The sequence below is a fragment of the Sorex araneus genome, chromosome 3, assembly GCF_027595985.1.
Source record: "Sorex araneus isolate mSorAra2 chromosome 3, mSorAra2.pri, whole genome shotgun sequence".
NCBI lineage: Eukaryota > Metazoa > Chordata > Mammalia > Eulipotyphla > Soricidae > Sorex > Sorex araneus.
The window spans coordinates 82,288,460-82,308,276 of record NC_073304.1 but is presented as its reverse complement, the minus strand read 5'-3'; the positions used below and the strand labels follow the sequence as shown (position 1 = coordinate 82,308,276).

Below are 19,817 nucleotides of genomic sequence, written 5' to 3'. Positions count from 1 at the left end.
TAATTTGTTAATTTAAAAAGTTAGAGTTTTTTTTTTTCTTTTTGGGTCACACTCGGCGATACACAGGGGTCATTCCTGGCTCTGCACTGAGGAATTACCCCTGGCAGTGCTCAGGGGACCATATGGGATGCTGGGAATCAAACCCGGGTCGGCCGCGTGCAAGGCAAAAGCCCTACCTTCTGTGCTATCACTCCAGCCCCTAAAAAGTTAGAGTTTTGAAAATTTTCTTTTGTTTTATCAATTTATCATTCACCTACAATTTTGTGGAATTCTAAGAATTTAGCTCTCTTCACCTCGGTGTGTTATCACTTCCACAATTAAAACAACAAAAAAAAAGAATGCAAAATCCATCCCAAATATGAAATAGAAGAGAAAAACAGTAATAGAACAACAATGGGTCAAAATAATGAAAACTGAAAATTTTGTCTACAGAACTGACCTAACATGAGAGGCAGGGGTCCCTGGCACACAGGTGGAGGGAAGTGGGCTCTCTGATGGTGGTGTTGGAATGATGTATCCACAAAAAGCATGAGTAACAATATCGTAAATCTCAGCACCTCAGTAAAAATGCTTTAAAAAGGAATTTTAACTGTACTTGAGGTAATACGGTTATGAGTTTCAACATTAATGTCTATGAATATGAAGTCACTCACCACCATCACCACTACCAAAGTGCCCAGGACTCTCTACCACTGTTCTTATGTTACTTTAAGGACCTACACTACACTTTTAATCCTTCCTTTGTGAGCAGCTCACGTGTGCTCACTATTTTCTGAACATAACTGGGTAAATTACAAAAAAAAAAAAAAACTTTAGATACAATTTCTTCTACTTGTTCCCTCTGAATTCAGGAAAGAACTTCTCTTAAGTATGATTATTTGTGGATAATTTCTAATGTTTAGTTTTCTGGAAAAAACTGAAACAACAGATCCCTTGTTTTATTCCCCCTAAAAGTTTTTTCTAGTATTATGAACTGAAACATCTCCTATTATTAAGCCCTCCATGGTCACTATCAAACTTGTACCTCAGAATAGAAATAAGGTCTTTGTCTAGATAATTAGGACAACATTAGACTATTTGAGTGGGTTTAAATACAACAGGATGAAAATATTTAGACAAAGACATGCACAAAGAAAGACAATATAAAAAAAGAGTCACTGATATGACCAAAAGAAAAAAAGAAATGAAAAAAAAAGGGCCTGGAATACATCCTTTCTTCACAAACTAATCTTGCTAAAGTGTTTTCACTCTTTCAGTTGTCTACCTGGCATTTTCTTCTACAACCTCTGGCCGAAGGGGTGGCACTGGTGCTTTTCAGTGATGAAAATATGGTTAGTTAGGGTACCCAGACTGATGTACTATTTATCCCCGTCCACCCCTACTTCACTCATCTCACTCATGTACACCCCTGACTTGATTACCACCTGTCAATAGTTTACACATATGTTCCTCAAAGGGTATTCCAAAGGAGAATTAAGTATTAGATGAAAAAGCAATCTTTGGTTAAATGAGTATAAGAAATGAAGGGGTAAGTAAAATAAACATAGAATATCTTACTATAGAAGTTTTCAGAGCATTGAATTTTTTTCACATCAGGGACAATTATTCCCCCAAATCATCCACCTACCTCAACCTTTGTTTTGGGAAGCATCATTCTCTGTAAATATTATTCAGTGAAACTCTAAGCTAAGCAAATGGTTTCCCCATGCAAAATATTTTTGGCTAAGTTATATGAATTTGTAGTAAATGTAGCATTTTAGATGAATATTCAAATAGAATATTTAAAAAATAAGACTTTAATGACATTTTATTTAGAATATTAATTTCTCAATCTTTGTTGGCTGAGATTTGTATAGAGATGGCCAATGCTATGGATCTTTTAAATTCAATAAAATAGTTCTGTATAATTATCAGAAATCAAAATTTAAATAGGAGGTGGCATACTTATTTTCACTTGGCTCTAAGATGCCATCTTCTGCTTTACTTTAAATTTGCTAACATTTGGAATATTTGCATAATTAATTTAGAAGTCTGCTACTTGCCAGTAATAGTCAAAATGTGTCATCATGTGTATTTCTTATAAAGGGATTTATAAATTGATCGTAATTCCTCTCCAAACCTACTAATAGCATATGAAATAATACGAACAGTTCTTTATTTAAGAATTATGTTCTTAATTTATGAAACCTGCTGGTACAATAAAAGTACAGAGATAGAGGGGATAGCATGTCATGTTTTCTTCAAACTGAAAAACTGATGATTGTTTATTTCTATTGCACATACATTAGATTAGAAACATTCCTTCCCACGTGTTAGAAACTCTGAGAACATCCAATGCTAATAATATGAACAAATTGTGCCATTAGTATGTGATATTTGTGTTTAACAAAATATATTATGCTTGTTTAAAATAAACCTATTCACTTATTTAATAAATAGTTTTATGAAGTTGGAAGTGCCAGGCACTTTTCTAGTTGGGAGAGATACAGAAGTGAACGTAATACACAAAAATTCCTGTCTCTGAAGAACTTTAGGAGAGACAGACAAGACAAGGAATAGTAATTAGATCATTTTGAAATGTCTACTGACAAATACATAGCAATAGAGGAAGATGGAGGCCATTGGGGAGGAACATCCTAAGGTGACATTGTAGCTGACTTACAATAGAGAGCTAAGGGACAAACCTCCTGCAGAAGAAACGTTCAGCACAAAGGACCTAAGGAAAAAAAAATACCTGGCAAGTTTGTAGCATGGCAAAGGGGTCAGAGAGGCTGATACAATTTTGGAAGGAAGGAAAGGAGGAATAATTCAAGAGACAGGTCACAGTGAAGACTGGAAGGAACTGCAGGGTTGCAAAGGGAAACGTGAGGACTCAGGGTTTTACATTGGGTTAGTAAAGAAACTACTGTACGAATTTTGACAGAGAATTGTTATCTGACAGAAAATTGATAGCCTTGAGATGAGAAAAGATTGCAGAAGAGTAGAGAGGAATCAGGAAGAACAGTTAGCAAGTTTTTTCAATAATCCAGGAAAGTGGGCCTCCATGCTGTCAACCAAGGTTTGATCCCCAGAACTTCATATGCCCCCCTGTACACCACCAAAAGTCATCCCCTAGATGAAGCCAGGAGTAAGGCTTAAACATGGTTGGGTGTGGCCTCCAAATCAAAACTAAAACATCATCATCATCATGATCATCATCATCCCATCATCATCATCCATCGAAGGATAAGGATGATGTAGATCAAGTAGTAGCAGTAAAGGCAGTGAAAAATGACAGAATTTTGGATATAATTTTGAAGGTAAAATCAAGAGAATTTCTATAAAAAAAAACACAGAAGCAAAACACAAAAGAAACCAGAAGGGTCTGATTAACCTAAGCAAAAGAAAATTGTCATTAACTGGTATGGAGAAAACTTTTAGAGACCTGGAATACTGATTTGCACATGGAGCTTTGAGATGTGGAAGAAGAGATATGGAAGTAGTGATGCTGAATAAGCTGCTGGATATTTGGGTCTGTGGTTAAAAGGAAAAGTATGGGAAATGGATAGAACTTTGGAAAATACCAATGCATCCATGCCATTTTTTTCTTTTTTTTTTTGGTTTTTGGGTCACACCTGGCAATGTACAGGGGATACTCCTGGCTCTTCACTCAGGAATTACCCCTGGTGGTGCTCAGGGGACCACACTGGATGCTGGGATTAGAACCCGGTCGGCTGCGTGCAAGGCAAACGCCCCACCCGCTGTGCTATCGCTTCAGCCTTCGATGCCATTTTAAAGGCATGAAACTAGATGAAATAGAGAGAAAAAGAGACAAACACAGAGAGACAGAGACAGAGACATAGAAACAGAGTCAGAGAGACAGAGATAGAGAGACAGAGACAGAGACATAGACACAGAGAGAGACACAGACACAAAGAGAGAGAGATAAAGAGACAGACTGAGTCAGAGAGACAGACACAGACACAGACAGAGAGATACAGAAAGACAGAGATAGAGAGAGTCAGAGAGAGAGAGAAAGAGAAAGGAGAAGATGAAACATTGGGTCTGGGACACTTCCAACAATGAGAACAGAAGAAGAATCTGAGAAAACAAGAAAATATTATGATTAGGAGAAACATGGGCTGTAGTTATAGCACAACGGGTAAAGCATTTGCCTTGCATGCAGCCAACCCGGGTTCAACTCGTCCGACCCTCTTGGAGAGCCTGGCAAGCTCTGAGAGTATCTCACCTGCATGGCAGAGCCTGGCAAGCTACCCGTGGCATATTGGATATGCCAAAAACAGTAACAACAAGTCTCACAATAGAAAAATTACTGGTGCCTGCTCAAGCAAATCGATGAGCAACCGGGTGACAGTGACAGTGACAGGAGAAACATAAAAGATCACACATGGTAACATAGAAATCAAATAAGATAACTTTTCAAAGCACCATAAATTAGCTGCACTGAGTACTGCTGACAGATCAAGAAAGAGTGAAGAATGTGGAGTGGGCCAAGAAGGCTGACTTGAGAGAATCTGTGTTTCTTTTGCAATGCCACCACAGAGTAACCACACTAAAAACCTTAGCATGCAACCAACCTAGGTTTGATCCCTACCACTCCTCTGAGCACCACCAGGAGTAATTCTTGAGCATAGAGCCAGGAGAAAGCCCTGAGCACTACCAGGTGTAGCCCTAAAACCAAAGGCAACACCAAATGGAACCAAAAGAACCTGGGCCAGTCAATGTGCACAGAAATCTGGATAAACAGAACTTCATCAACAACCAACAAAAGCACAGCAGCCAGGCAGACAGAAGATACAGCAATACCTTCCCCCAAGGCGGGTTGGGAGGGGAACTCCTCTAAGAGGCAAGAACTGTAATCTAGAAGAGATTTCTATAGATTTCTTCTAGATTACATCGTGGTGGGTAGGGTGGAGGTTAATACCATACAAACTAATCCTGCTTGCAATACTAGAATGGGAGGTAATAATTTGGCATTAACAGGTATATGGAGAGGTCAGTCACGGACAGGTACCACGTTAGAGACCTCATACAACCTTGTGGATAGCAGATCTAGTGGATACCATGTTGGATGTCATATTCTACAGTAACACACATCTTGAGGGCAAATCCCTGAGGTGTACTGTAGCCATCCCTAGCAATGGCTGAGCTAGTGGTGACTAGAGAAAATTACAGAGTGTTTACTCCTCGCAGACAAACAGAAGTGAACTCTGCCTGTTCACACCTGACTGCTATCATGCAGGTCCCCATCTACTGTGTTTCTCTGATGGTCCAACAGCCAAATTCAATTCCCTGCCAACCCCACATTGTGCATCTATCATTAGCTGAGGCTAAGAAGGGTCCTTCCGTCTTTCAGAACTCCCATGGCATGGGTCCAGCAGTCATGGCCAGGTTGGCATGACCTACTGGCAGCTCGATACATCTGTAAACCCCTGACTGCTGTATAGATCAGCTGTAACCTTAGTGCTACATATACACAATCATGACGGTGGAACCATGGTTGCCCCTCTGGTATAAATGTTTATACTGAGTGGAACTTAATATCCACACCTACATCTAGGCACTTGTGACTAGGCTGGAGTGATAGTGCAGCAGGTACGGCATTTGCCTCGCATGCAGCTGACCCGGGTTCGATTCCTCCACCCCTCTCAGACAGCCCGGCAAGCTACCGAGAGTATGCCAAAAACAGTAACAAGAAGTCTCACAATAGAGAGGTTATTGGTGCCCGCTCGAGCAAATCAATGAGCAACAGGATTTCAGTGATTACAGTGATACTGGCACTTGTGACTAGGAAGCCTTACCAGCCACCTAGTTCTCATTGAGATTGGACACAGGTGTCATCCAGCGGTTGAAATCTCAATTCCTTGATCACCCTCCATACCCTTGAACCTGGTAAATAAGTACTGCCAGATACTCACAACTATAAAGCCTTGTTGCTCTCCAGGCCCTCTTGATCTGCCTTGTACTTGTGACTGTAGACCTCCAGTTATTTCCCAGCCCCATTTGACCTTGATATCATAGTTGCCACTAAGCACTGGCAAACAAGAAACCCTGATCACCATTCAAGCCTCCTTGACATTCGAGAACATCTAATGGTGCTTAATGAAATAAGAGTAGAAGAGAACTTAAACGAGGACAAAGTAAGGAAGAGTATGAAGAATGTCCAAACGGAAAATTTAGAGCTGAAGAATACAGGAGCTGAATAAATAAATAAATAAAGAAATAAATAAATAAATAAATAAATAAAGGAGTCCAAACGTAGAATGACAAGCTGGAAACTGAAATAGTGAGCTCAAGAATCAGACTGAAATAGTGGGTTGAGGAGATAATGAAGTGGCCAGGAACACGTGCACTGTATGTGCAGGGACCCAGAATGATCTCAGGTACCAGCATGGGCTACAGAGCACTGCAGATGTGGTTCCTGGTGCTCCTCAATACCACTAGGCCCAAGCAACACTGCATCAAGTTCAGGATAGGACTGTCTGGTGTGGTTGACCAAGTACTGCTGGGGTGGTCTGGGGCACTGAGTACAACTTGGGAGCCATCCCCCAGTGCACAAACACAGGAGGAAAAGTAAGGTAGAGGGACTGGAGCGATAGCATGGCAGGTAGGGTGTTTGCCTTGCATGTGGCTGACCCGGGTTCGGTTCCCAGCATCCCATATGGTCCCCTGAGCACCGCCAGGGGTAATTCCTGAGTTCAGAGACAGAGACACGAGTAACCCCTGAGCATTGCTGGGTGTGACCCAAAATGCAAAAAAAAAAAAAAAGTAAGGTAGAGAAAACCAATAATAGCAAGAACAATCACCACCCACCCTTGCCCCCCAAAAAGAGCAAAATAAGGAAAAATATTTTTTTTAAAAAAAATCAAGATATTAAAAGAGAAAAAAACTGGACAGAATTTCTTTCTGAAGAAATAAGCCTGCCCTAATGTGTAAGAGTTAAAACATTCAGATCCAGGAAGTTTCAAGTGCTCTAAACAACAAGAACATAACTGAAAAGAAGATGCATACCAAGACAAAGAGTTGAAATGAAAAATAATCCCTGATAGAGTACTAAAAGTAGCATGGGAAAAGCAAAAGGTACACGTGAGGACACTCCCACAAGATTAGAAGTAGACTTTTGACAAAATCCTTTAATTAAAACAAAAACAAATAAGAAACAAAGAAAAAGGTTTGGAGTAGTGTTAGTGTTGCTGGGGCCCTCCCCCCTCAATCTCCTGATCCCTTGCTGTGGGATTCTATTTCAAAGTCCTAAGGTTTATTTTCATCTGCCGTTGCATATTTCCTTTCTTTCCTTATAGACCACATATAAAAGTGATCATTGTTGGCCTAATTTTTAAAAATTGAGGTACTATGAGTGATAACACTGTTAATGATAGTTTGATGTAAACTCTGTTCCAACATCACACCTACCATCATGCATGTTTTTTAATTAACATTTGCTGATTAACAGTTGCTGATTCCCCATAACACACAAAAGGAGAGAGAGAACAATAAGGAATTCCCTGTCAAGGGGCGGGGCGGGGAGGGGAGAACAGCACGTTGGGGGGGCGGGGGGGACGACAACACTAGGGCCATTGGTGGAGAGGAATGGGCACTGGTGGAGGGATGAGTATTCGAGTATTGTATAACTGCAACACAGGCACGAAACTCTGTAACTGTACCCTCACAGTGACTCATTAATAAATAAATAAAATTTTAAAAAAAGAAAACAAAGATAAAGACATTGTTATTTTAGGTGATTCAATTTTCAGTTCTACTGACTTTCCTTAATATAATTTATGGATTTGGGCTATTTTATTTATTTGTTTGGATACCACTCCTGGTTGTGCTCAGAGCTTATTATTGACTCTTCAATCAGGGATCACTACTGGCGAGGCTCAGGATACTATATGGGGTGGTGTTAGGGTTCCTTTAAACCAGGTTGGCTTCGTGAAGGCAAGCAACTTATGCACTGAACTGTCACTATGGCCCTGAGTTTATGGATGTTTTTTACTATCATAAATCCCTTTAGGCAAAATAAATATAATAGAAATAAATCGGAAAAATAAAATATATAATTCGCAACAACAACAACAAAACAGTTGCTGATTTCACTGGCAACCCAACTGATGGAAAAGTTTCCTCCTAATAATTTTGTTCCCTTATGCATGGCCACTATGGCCACCAAGCACCACACAGACCTTCCGAGGTTTATTCAGAAAGCTGCTTTTTAGTTTTTTCTTCCCAGAATTGCAATTTTAGCAATGGTATATAAGTTATCCTTGCTTTCCAAACATTGAATTTGGTGCAAATGGGTAAACTAGTTTTTCTGGGTCTATGACTGCTAAAACATTTTTATATACATTTATGGTAATAGTATTCCTAGAACCCCAAATTAACTTCCCAGATCTCATCAAATGGGAGCATTTTATATTATTTACTTTATACCTTTTTTTAAAATGAGCAGACTTCTTAACAGAAACACTACAGGTCAGAAGAGAAGGACATTAAATAACAATTGAATGAAAAAGACCTCCAACCAAGAATACTTTATCCAGGTAGGTTACCATTCAAGATTGAAAGAGGAATAAAGCACTTTTTAGAGAAAAAAAAGTAGTTAATGGAATTTCATCACCAAATTGACCCTATAAAAAAGGGTACTAGATTGACTTCTATAAAAGGAAAAACAGTGAATGTTCTGTAGGCTCATATATTATGAGGAAAGTACATATCAATCAAGTTTATATTGAAAACAAGAGAAAAAAATCTCAGTTTAATTTCACATCTAAAGAAACTGAAAAAAAATCCAAAGTCATTAGAGAAAGGGAAATAATGAAAATTAGAGCAAACATAAATTAAACAGAAATGAGTCACAATCAAGACAAATACAAGAGATCAATGAAATCAAGAACTTATCCTTCAAAAAGATTTGGGCTCATTTTGGCAGCACATATACTAAAATTGGAATGATACAGAGAAGACTAGGATGGCCCCTGTGAAGGAGAACATGTGAATTTGTGAAGCATCCCATAGAAGAAAAGAAAAAGAGAAGTTTTAAACAAGTTTGACAACTCTTTAGCTAGGTTCACAAAGAAAAAAGATATTGAAAACCCCTAATAAATAGGGTCAGAAATGTAAAGGAAAAAGTTACAACAAACAAAACAACAAAGACAAAAGATAGTGAGTCTACTGTGAACAACTTTATGACATTCAATTGGACAAACTAGAAACAATTCTTGGAATCATAAGTCTCCCACAACAAACCAGGGAAAATAGAAAACTGGAATTGACTGATTAAAAGGAAGGAATGGAAGGCTCGTGAGACAGGAGTCAGACTGCAGAAATCAAAATGTAGTTCAGGTAGAGAAGCCTAAACTTCTGCTGGAAATGGATGACAGGTGACTATTCTAAAGAGGACTGGGTATATAACACCTCTACTCTACCAAGAGCTTGGAGCCCTTACCACTCACAGGCTTAAACAGGAAACAGAAGGGAATATTTACACAAAGGCAAGACAGTAGCTAATGAAGAATACTGCATGAAAATATTGACTTGTCAGTCTCAGGTTATCTATCCTAAAGGGAAAGCAGCTGGGAGAACAAAAATTACAGAATATTTAGGATGTGTATAGGGTGCAAGAAGCAATCTGATTGGAAGCACATTTCACATACATATTTCATTTTATATATATGTATACACACACGTATATATAAAGTAAAATGGCTTTGAAACAAAGCATAGGAGGTCAAACTCTTTAGTGTCAGGAGGGGAAAGAGCCAGTATGAATAAATATCAAGATACAGGATAACACTGGGAGAATCAAACAAGTTATATTAGCATGGGCAATCCTTACAATCCTGGAAGTGGAAACCTGGGAAATGGAAGGAATGTAAAAAGAAACCATCTTCAAACTACAAAAAGGGAACAAATCGGCTCAGATAGGAATTGGAGGTGATTTTTTAATACTTTTTTTTTTATTGAATCACTGTGAGATAGACCCTTGCAAAGCTGCTGATGATTGGAATTTAGTCATATAGTATCCTAATGCTCATCCCTCCACCAGTGTATATTTCCCAGTACTAGTGTCCCCAGGTTCCCTCCCATTATCCGCTGTCCCCTGCCTGCCCCCATGGCAGGTGCTTTTCTTCTTCTTCTCCCCTCTCCCCTCTCCCCTCTCCCCCCCCTCCTCCCCCCTTCCTCCTCCCCTTTTGGGCATTGTGGTTTGTAATATTGATACTGAAAGGTTATCAAGAATATCCATTTACCTACCTACTTTTAACACTCAGTTCTTGTCCAGCATGATCATAGCCTGCTATTATTGTCAGACAGAGCTCTTCACTATCTTACCTGCCCTCAGTCCCCCCACACACTTGTGATTTGTTCCAAACACTGACCACTCCGAATTGGATGTGATTTAAGAGAAGTCACGTGAGCGACATGTACATTCTAGAAAGCAAAATCTGAGAAAAATTACAGAGGTAAATGCTAGAGGAACAGTTTCTGGATAGATGAGTGAAATTTTCTTTCTAGGGAAAAGACTCATAAGCAGTGATGCTGCAACATGTACCTCCTCAAACTGGGCTTTGAAAAGAGCTAAAAGTGATATGCATGATACCCTATCAGTAACAGTATCATAAGCCACAGTACCTAAGAGGAAAAAAGAAAAGAAAATCACTGCCTGTCATAGAGGCAGGCTCAGGGTTGGGGGTGTGTGTGTGGGGACATTGGTGAGGGAAAGTGGACACTGGTGAAGGGATTGGTGCTTTTGAACTTTATACCCTTGAAACTCATGAACAACTTTGCAACTTTGTAATTCATGACGATTCAATAATTTAACTTAAAAAAAACTAAACGTACCTCCTCCATAAGAGTTAAGTTTTAAGAAATAAATTCTGTGATTGTTTAGTACACTTTCACCTTCAAAAAGCTCCTTCAAAGCATCTTATTTTGTTTTGAAATTAAGGGTTTTTAAAGGATTAAATCACAAGATTAGCAAGGATTTATTACTTATAAGTAAGCTCAAATAGGTGCTGGGAATTTTATTATCAAATATAACTAATCTCAAAGAGAAACCAGTAGTAAGAAGCACTGATGCACAGGGTGTGGCAAACAAATATTAGAGCGACAATGTAAATTGATATGCTAGAAGCATAACATGGAATCTTCACTTAACAACTACATTGTTTACTAATTAGAGATAATGTATGACTATACAAAGATCTGCTTTAAAATTTAAAAGCAGAAACTACATATATCCTTTTAAATTTTAACACTAATCATACAATATGCATAGATATATTTATTTTTCTATGTGTTTGGTAATTTTCAATGATTTAGGAAATTAATATCAAATAAAAATGATTTAAATGGTTAAAAAGCGTTGTAAGTATATATTAAGATAAGCATACTTAAAATAATTGATATAATAGGATCAGAACATGAAAATCCTTATTTAAAGTGTCTTAGTATAGCGTACCTGTTAGAAATAATATGTGTATTACTATGCAAAGATCAACGCTAAATTTTAAAACTGCAGTAAAACTACATATCTTTGGTAATTTTAGTGATTAATGCTTTAATTAAGACATGAGGTACATATGCAATATGCAGACATATGCAATAAGGTGACATAATTCATTATATTGCAAAGAATAGCATGATGAATGAACATGTATATTGTGAATTATACAACACACATGCAAATTGTATACTCATTATCCTGCATTATTTTTCCTGCAGTCAAAATACTACAAATCTGCAAGTACCACTCAGTCTACTTCATGACTATTTAAGAACAAAGTAGTTTGTGGTATCTTTTGTAGAACAATAATTTAAACTGAGACACTCAATTGAACAGAAACACGAAGCAGATATTTTTAGTGGCTACATCCTCTTTGGGGCTACACTGGAAACTAGTCCCAGGATCATGCATCTATACTTCCATTCTGTCATTCCGTACCTGAATAGAAATCTAGGCACTGGAAATTATAATAAGGTCTTTAAATGCACTGCCAAATTAATCTTAATTTTTTCTTAATGTTGAATAGTGACGACATTGGCCATTGGTTGAAAAAAATAACAGTGGTCAGGGAAACAGTTTCTCCAGGAAAGAGTAATTGCTTTAAAATACAACTCTTGTGAGATTGATTTGTTTTTGAATGAGATTTCCTGAAAGGAAGACAATTTAAACATGCATATATTCTAAGCTTGGAAACAGAATGATGTGCTGGGTAGGAAGAAACTAGTTTCCAAAATCTCCACAGAGGCAGAACAGACTACAGTTCAGTATAAACAGCTATCTTTAGTCTAATGCAATCTGGAGATACAATGCTGTAGTTTTGTACTGAATTTGATGAAAAATAAGTGAGCTTTTGTTTCTGAAAGGAGAAAAGTAAAGTTAAAAGAAACAAAGTGCCTCTGAAGTCCCTATACCTGATTACAGAGGATTAAGGGGAGCAATGCACATATGAATATGTTAATCAAGATGAACCAACACGTGAAAAATAAAATATTTTGATCCTTTGAACTTTAGTTTGCGTATAAGTATTCAGGCTTATAACAGAAAGACACTACAAGTTCCAAATTTATGGCTGTGATCAAGTCAGCATATGTGAATCAAAGAAGACCTTTTAAAATTATTATATACTCAGTGGATTGCACTCTAATTCTTAAGCTGCATCTTAAAAATCAAACTTAAAGAAATATATTTGTAAAATTCATTGTATGAATCTGTTATGCAGCTTCATGGATGAATTTTTCTCATCTGGGAAAAGATAATAATACCCTTATTAATATATTAACTTGGTAAAATTTTATAAAATTTCTTTAAAATAAAGTCTATTTTACTTTTTAATCACATCTATTTCCCAGAAAGGTCTTTAAGGCTCTACAAAGTACCTTGCATTTTCTTATTGCTGACAGTTCTTGAAACCACGCTTGAATGCTTTCTTTATCCTTTGGTGAACAATTGAAAGATCATATGCTAAAAGACTGTGCTTTCTCTTTTTTCTTGCCCTGTAATTAAGGCATTTTAATACATTTCCTCATGGTTGTTACAAGAGCAAACTATGAAGATTCACAGATTGAGACAATTTTGACTTCTATGATTCTCTAAATACATATGATATAAATTTTCCTTAACCATGAATTTGAAAAAAAAAACAAACAATAAAATGTCTTAATCTCTGGAATGATAAATTGAAATGCCTTAAATTGTATTGCCTTAAAAATGAAAAAGATCTACAAAAGTAGAGAACATATTTGACTAACCATTAATTAATAGGATAAACAAATTTATATTAAGAACACATTTTCTCTAAATCAAGGTATACTTTTAAACTTTGAGATCTTTAAGCACTTTTTATCATTGTTTAAAGATAATACATACCTATACATATCTAAAGAAAGACAAATATGGATAAAATCACAGAGGAATTAAAGTTTTGCTGTAAATGTACATGTTTTAATTCTAGGCAAAAGCTGCATCTAAGAAAGGTATATTCAGTTTAATATTTTTAAGCTGGGAAAGCGAGTTTGCAATTCTAAAAATACTCTTGTGTATAATGAATTAAAACAAAGCTTAAAATATAAGATTTACAAATGCTTTAAAATTTGCTTGTCAGGAGAATAGGAATGCTATTGTACATTTACAATCTTTTTACACAACAACAACAAAGTGAGCTATCCACTTTTCAGAGCACAAAGAAATATGCTAATATATTTCTATCCTATTTTGAATAAATGTGCACAATTTATTAGCCATTTTCTGTATTAGAAAGCATCATGTTTGCTACTAATTAAAATACTGTAATTGGAATTTATGGCAACCAATGAAATGATTTTTGGGGATAAAATTTGGAGATAAAAATAAAGATTATACAACATTAAGATTGGCAATAAGAAAATATTGGTAAGTATAACATATAATCTTTTATTAAAAGTACTTCTGGATAAGACTGATGTAACAGATTCCTTGAGATTTTAGAATTTTAGTGCAAAAAGTTTCAAGTGTAAAAAAGTAGAGAACTCCTTTACTAAATAACATATCATTGATTTTCTATCTCCTTTTTAACTTATTTCTCTTTCAATTTTTGTGTTTCATCAAATATTTTGAAAGAAATTCTAGTCACTCTACTCCTGTATAGTCTCATCTGTATGCCTTTGAAAAAAATGGATATTTTTTTTTACCTAATCACAAGGGTTCTGTCATGCCTAACAAAATTAACAGCAATTTCTTGGTGTTGAAAATCTATACCAATCTATGTTCAACTTCCAAAGACTGTCCCAAAAATCATACTTTTTCTAGTTTGACAGAATCAAGGTGCAATGAGGTCAACTGCATTTGGTTATGTCTCTTAAGTTTATCTTTCCTAAGACAGTTTCATCTTTCCCCACTTACTTTCATGCCTTCACCTAGTTGAAAAAAAAAAAAAAACTGCTCTGACTTCTCTTTAAATTGGACCTGTAATGTCCCTGTTGCAGACAGTGTAATATGTATCTGACAAACTAGAGTCCATGTAAGTTTTCAAATTTATTTTTTGGCAAGAGTAGGGCAAGTGGGGAAACTCTGAAACTCTTCTGTCTATTCAATGACCTGGACAATTTTTAGGAAGCCCTTAAACAATTCTAGCTTCCATATTAATGAGTTATTAATGACTTTAATAATCATTATTACAGTTTTATAACTCTACTTAAAATACTGACAAGTTAAGAAAGGTTTTAAAGTGTTGAGGTATTTATGCATAAACGAAATGATATTAAACAAACACACTCATGCTTAGTAATTCGAAGTTTATAAATCCCTTCCTTATGGTGTAAAAGAAATAATTAAATATTATGTTTTAATTAATCTGGGAAGGAAATATGAGCTGACTTGTCTCTTAACTTTTGTTTCCATCATTTTAAGGAGTCATTTAACCAGACAGGCTTTCATTAAATATAATTTGAGTGAAGCTAAAATATTACATTGAGTAACTAGGACAATAAAACAACTGATGGCTCTGTCTTATAAAATTTCATGCTGCAATTTTGAGAAAGAGATGTATAGACAATTTACAGGTGTGTGTATATATATATATATATATGTAAAGTGACTCTATATATCATGCTACTATATATATACACAATATGTACTGTGTGTATACATGTATAAAATGCTACTGTATATACGTATATATAGTAGCATTTTATACATATATATAAATGAAAACTATTTGTTAGAAAATAAAAATAAAATGTTAGCCTATCTTCAAGAGATTGTGTCAAATGAAAGTATAAATGAACACATATAAAACTGGTTTAGTCTTTCTTTGCAATAGTCTTAGATAATACAACTTCAGAAATCAGTGATGCACAGTTTTTTTAAATCCAAAATATAAATAACTTTAAATAGAACCATATTAAGTAAATGATAGTAAAGCGATCGTGGATAAAATTACCAAACTCAAATAAAATAAATATGAAATGAAAAGGATGAAGGGCAATTAAGTACCTATTTTGACAATTTGAAGTGGTCAAGTTTTTAAAAGTATGACACAGGAACCTTAACCTATCTATATATGAGTGATAAATGAGGCATTTTGTGTCATTACATTCCCATAAATCACTTTCTTTAACTGCTGACGGCTTTTATCAGATCTAACCTTTTCAAGCTTCTATTAGAGTGCTAACATTTTCAACTTTGACACATGTGCAGTTTACAAATTCTGCAGCTGATTAACTCTGGACAGAAGCTCACTGGCATCATTGTCTTCAAGTTGGGTGAAAGCCTTAGGGTCTCAAAAACTCAGACACTTACATTACGGTACAACAATCTCAATTAAGATAAGGGGTAAGCTTTACAGTTGCTATGCAATGGTCTTCAATTGGAAGGCAAACATAAATAGGACTTCATTTTCCATGAAACAAGTGACAGAGAAAATACTACAAAAATTAAAACAATAGAAAGAAAACTCGTGGATGACATACTTAAATCCTAATCAAGTATACATATTTTTGCTTTAAAATTCATTTTCTAGGCAATCAATATATATTTTTCAAGATAATTGCAGTTTCAATGTAACAAAAATAAAGAAAATCTAAAGCTGGTAATTATGAAGAAATCTGACCCCAAATGAAATTTCAGTGGGGCTGTTATATTCAGTTAAAAATGAATTCTGTGGTGAGACATTGAATCTAACTAAAATATAGCTTAATTTTCTGTAAATTCCCAACATTCTATGTCAATGGTTGTTTCAGATGCTTAACCAATCAACTTGGTTGAAAATTTATGATTCCTTCTACTTTTTAAAGTTGTGTTGAAATTAAAAAGACAAAACATGTAAAGAGAAATGCAACTTTTGTTAAAAGTACTAATTCTTAAAACACCAAATCTTTATCTTTTGTGCATAATTAGAATGACTACCTGTTACCGACACGAAATATTCTAAATATTAATTACAAGATGCGAACTTTAATAGAAATATTTTTACTAATAATGTAGAAATACATTAAATAAATGTATATAAACTGGAATCTTCTTTTACATCATAGACGAGAGAAGATTGAGACTTCATAATATTTTTAATAGTGATACCCTATTTCTTAATTGAAGTCAAAAGCAACCATTTAATCTGACATTTTGAGAATTTTGATAATACAAACTTGTGCAGATAGATATATGTATGCCATGAATTGTAAAAATGCACAAAAATAAATGAGTAGATGTGAGTTTGTAAGGACAGCACTATCTTAGGAAATATAATTGACATTTATCTTGAAATAAAGCAAAAGTTAAAATAAAATAAAACAAAACACCTGTCTCTAGAATTAATAACCAGATAGAACAAGTCTTGCTTCCGGTGTTTCACCATCAGAAGCCAACTATTTCAAATTGTATTAGTTTGGATAAACACAATCAGCTACCAAGCCTAAATTATAAAACTTAAAGAGATGGGCTAATGACACTGATGTAAAAATGTTCACAGAGAACCTTCTGTGGTGCACTGCCTCTTGTTGATAAATGACAAATCTTGGAAAAATAGTGGGGGAAGACAACTTTTCTAGCATTAGAAACCCACATAATCTCATAATGTCACCATCTAAGGCCTATCCATGACAAATTAAAAACTTCTTTATTTCACTAATAATGTCACTCATCACAAGAGCTGGGCAGTTACACTTTGACAATTCAAATGTAAATCCTGGGTTGCCTATGAGTATTCATGACAAAAGCATATTTATCATTTAAAACAAAAGGACATGACTTCTTGGTGTTCATATCAAAGACCAGTGATGGATGAGGCCATGCTAATCAAAAGACAGACTAGAAAGAACACAGATGTTTGCTACTTTGATTAAGAAAAGAATCTTTCCTCTCCTAAACCTTCCCAATATGGTCATTTCAAATGGTTTAAAATATATACTTTAAATATGGTCTCTAACAGTTTAAAATCCCCAGCTATAGTTACTACAATAAAATGATTAGTCCTCCTCAACATCAAATTTAAGAAACAAAATTCTTGCATCTGGTCAAACTTAAAGAGCAACAGCTCTTCAGATATAACAGTAGAAGGATTCTACATTGGTATTATCCTCCTCAATTTATTTGCAGTCTAGAAAAAAATGCCTATCACCCCCAACTTTTTATGAGTACAACTGTGAGCTGAAATCAATGTAAGGACCTATAATGAGAAAAGGGTTTAAAAAAACTTTTACTGTATTTATTTTTGACCATTGTTACTTTGAATTTCATTCCAAATGCTTTTCAACTTGAAAAGCATTTTAAAAATGGTTATCCATATTTTAAGGTTTATTTAAAACATTAAACCCAATTAATTCTGACGATTTTAGCATTCATTACCATTTTGGATGAGACCACAAATAAGTGTGGCACTAAAAAAGACAAAGATATTTAGAGCTGGAGCTATTGATAGCTCTTCTTCCCATTCCACTGATGAAGAGCGATCATCAGGTTTGGCTAATAGAAATCCAATTTACAAGGTCTTGCTTATTTGAGTGCCTTTCAAGATGCATAGGATTGGTAACCCTTCAGACCTGCAAACAAATGCGTGCACTTCCAGGCATTTTAATGTTGGCTACTGGGAAGTTATCACTGTAAAGTCAACTTGAAGAAATTTGGATGGTGAGGACAGGGAAAGCCAACTTTTTTGATGACTGATTTCTTTTTCACTAATTTTCCCTGCCATTTAAAATGTCAATGAAGCATGATTGGCAAGTGTTTGGTGGTTTTTTTCTTTTTTTTTTTTTAACAGAATAGTATATGATAAAAACAAAACCAAATATAAGGCCTTATATAAGGAAAACAACAACCTATGCACGAAGAGAATACTTGGGTGGCTTTGTGTTAGCAGGTGACAAGCAAGGCAGACAGGCGATAACACAAATTTCCCCACTTTGGTAGCATCATCTTCTGTCAAATGGTAAATGCCTAAAAATCACATGTTTTTCTTTGTACTCACGTCATTTGTGCATCTCGTATGGAAATTCATGTCACTTTAACTGTGACATTGGGTGTAGACCTATAAGGACAATCTATACGACTCAGTTAATCTTACATGTTTTTTAGGGTTGATTTTCATTAATTATAGTTAACTTCTATACATCCTACTTTTAAAGATATGCTTTCCTTTCTGAGGGTATATCTCCTTCACACAGAGGAAATTAAGAGTTGAATATTTCAGAGGGTTTAACACTCCACAGAGGAAGAGATATTTATAGAATAACAAAAATCTTTCACCTTTTGGCCCTTTTATGAAAAATTTACTGGATACCTAATATATTTAATATTCAGTAGCATGTGAGAATAATTTTTATGCAACTCTGATAGTTAGAAAGATAGATAACTCAATTATTAGATCATCTATCAAAATATTCAGATGTATAAGAGGCTACTAAAAAGATTGATGACTGAAAAAGTCCACTGATTCTCTAGCCATCATATTCATGCATTTGGCCAGACAACATTTTTCGCTGCCTTCACAAGCAAGCTTCATTACCCATCACTCCACTGAAAAGAGTTTATTATGAGGCTGCCATCTTGGCAAGACTATTATTTAGATGATAAATGCTGAGGGGGGAAAAGTGTGTCTTTTTTTTTTTTTAAGAAAAAAAAGATGAGCTTTTCTGACAGATAAAACAAACAACATCTACATTTCTAATTAACTTAAATTTGGCAGATACAAATATAGGTCAGTTAAAGCTATGATGTTATCTTCTCTCTGAATTTTACCCTTAATTTGTAAAATGTAAATTAACTAATTAGAAGAAAAACAGCATGATTAGTGACAAAATGCTTCAGCTGGGTCTTTGCTTCCTGACATTTATGATCAACTATAATGAATTATTGCTTTTTAAAAATAATTGATAGAGAATATTTTTCTCACTACAATCAAATAAATTTTACTAAGAATCTATGAAAAAAAGAGCAGGAATATAATAACACAGCAGAACTTTGTGTTGTACTTTCTGAAAGAGATATTTCAATTGAATGACATAACATTAGAAACAACAGGGTTAATTTATGCCTGTATGTAGGGATGAATTTATAGGAAAGAAGTGTGCAGACATTGAGTTACTAATAAATGCAGGAATAAGATTCTTAGAATTTAACCCTTTCCCTGTTATTTCAAGATGGATGTGCAGTGGACTTAATTTGTGTGTGTGTGTGTGTGTGTGTGTGTGTGTATACACATGAGCACTTGTGTGATCAGATGGGGAAAAAGCTTACAATGTTACAAGCTGACTTGTTATAAAAAACGAATTTGGCCACTTGAGTTTCAACAGGAAAACCTGTCATTATTCACTAGGACTAGACAATGAATTAGTTAAATGGAAAG

The 19,817-nt window shown here is 35.3% G+C and overlaps 1 protein-coding gene and 1 non-coding gene across 3 annotated transcripts in view; one reads left to right on the top strand and one right to left on the bottom strand.

The window, feature by feature from the left end:
• Positions 1–19,817, bottom strand: part of CDIN1 (CDAN1 interacting nuclease 1) — a 258,588-nt gene that overhangs the window by 85,153 nt on the left and 153,618 nt on the right. The window lies entirely within an intron of this gene.
• LOC129403883 (U6 spliceosomal RNA) lies at positions 8,914–9,019 on the top strand. Its single transcript, XR_008629536.1, has one exon. It is a non-coding gene; the product is annotated as a U6 spliceosomal RNA (small nuclear RNA).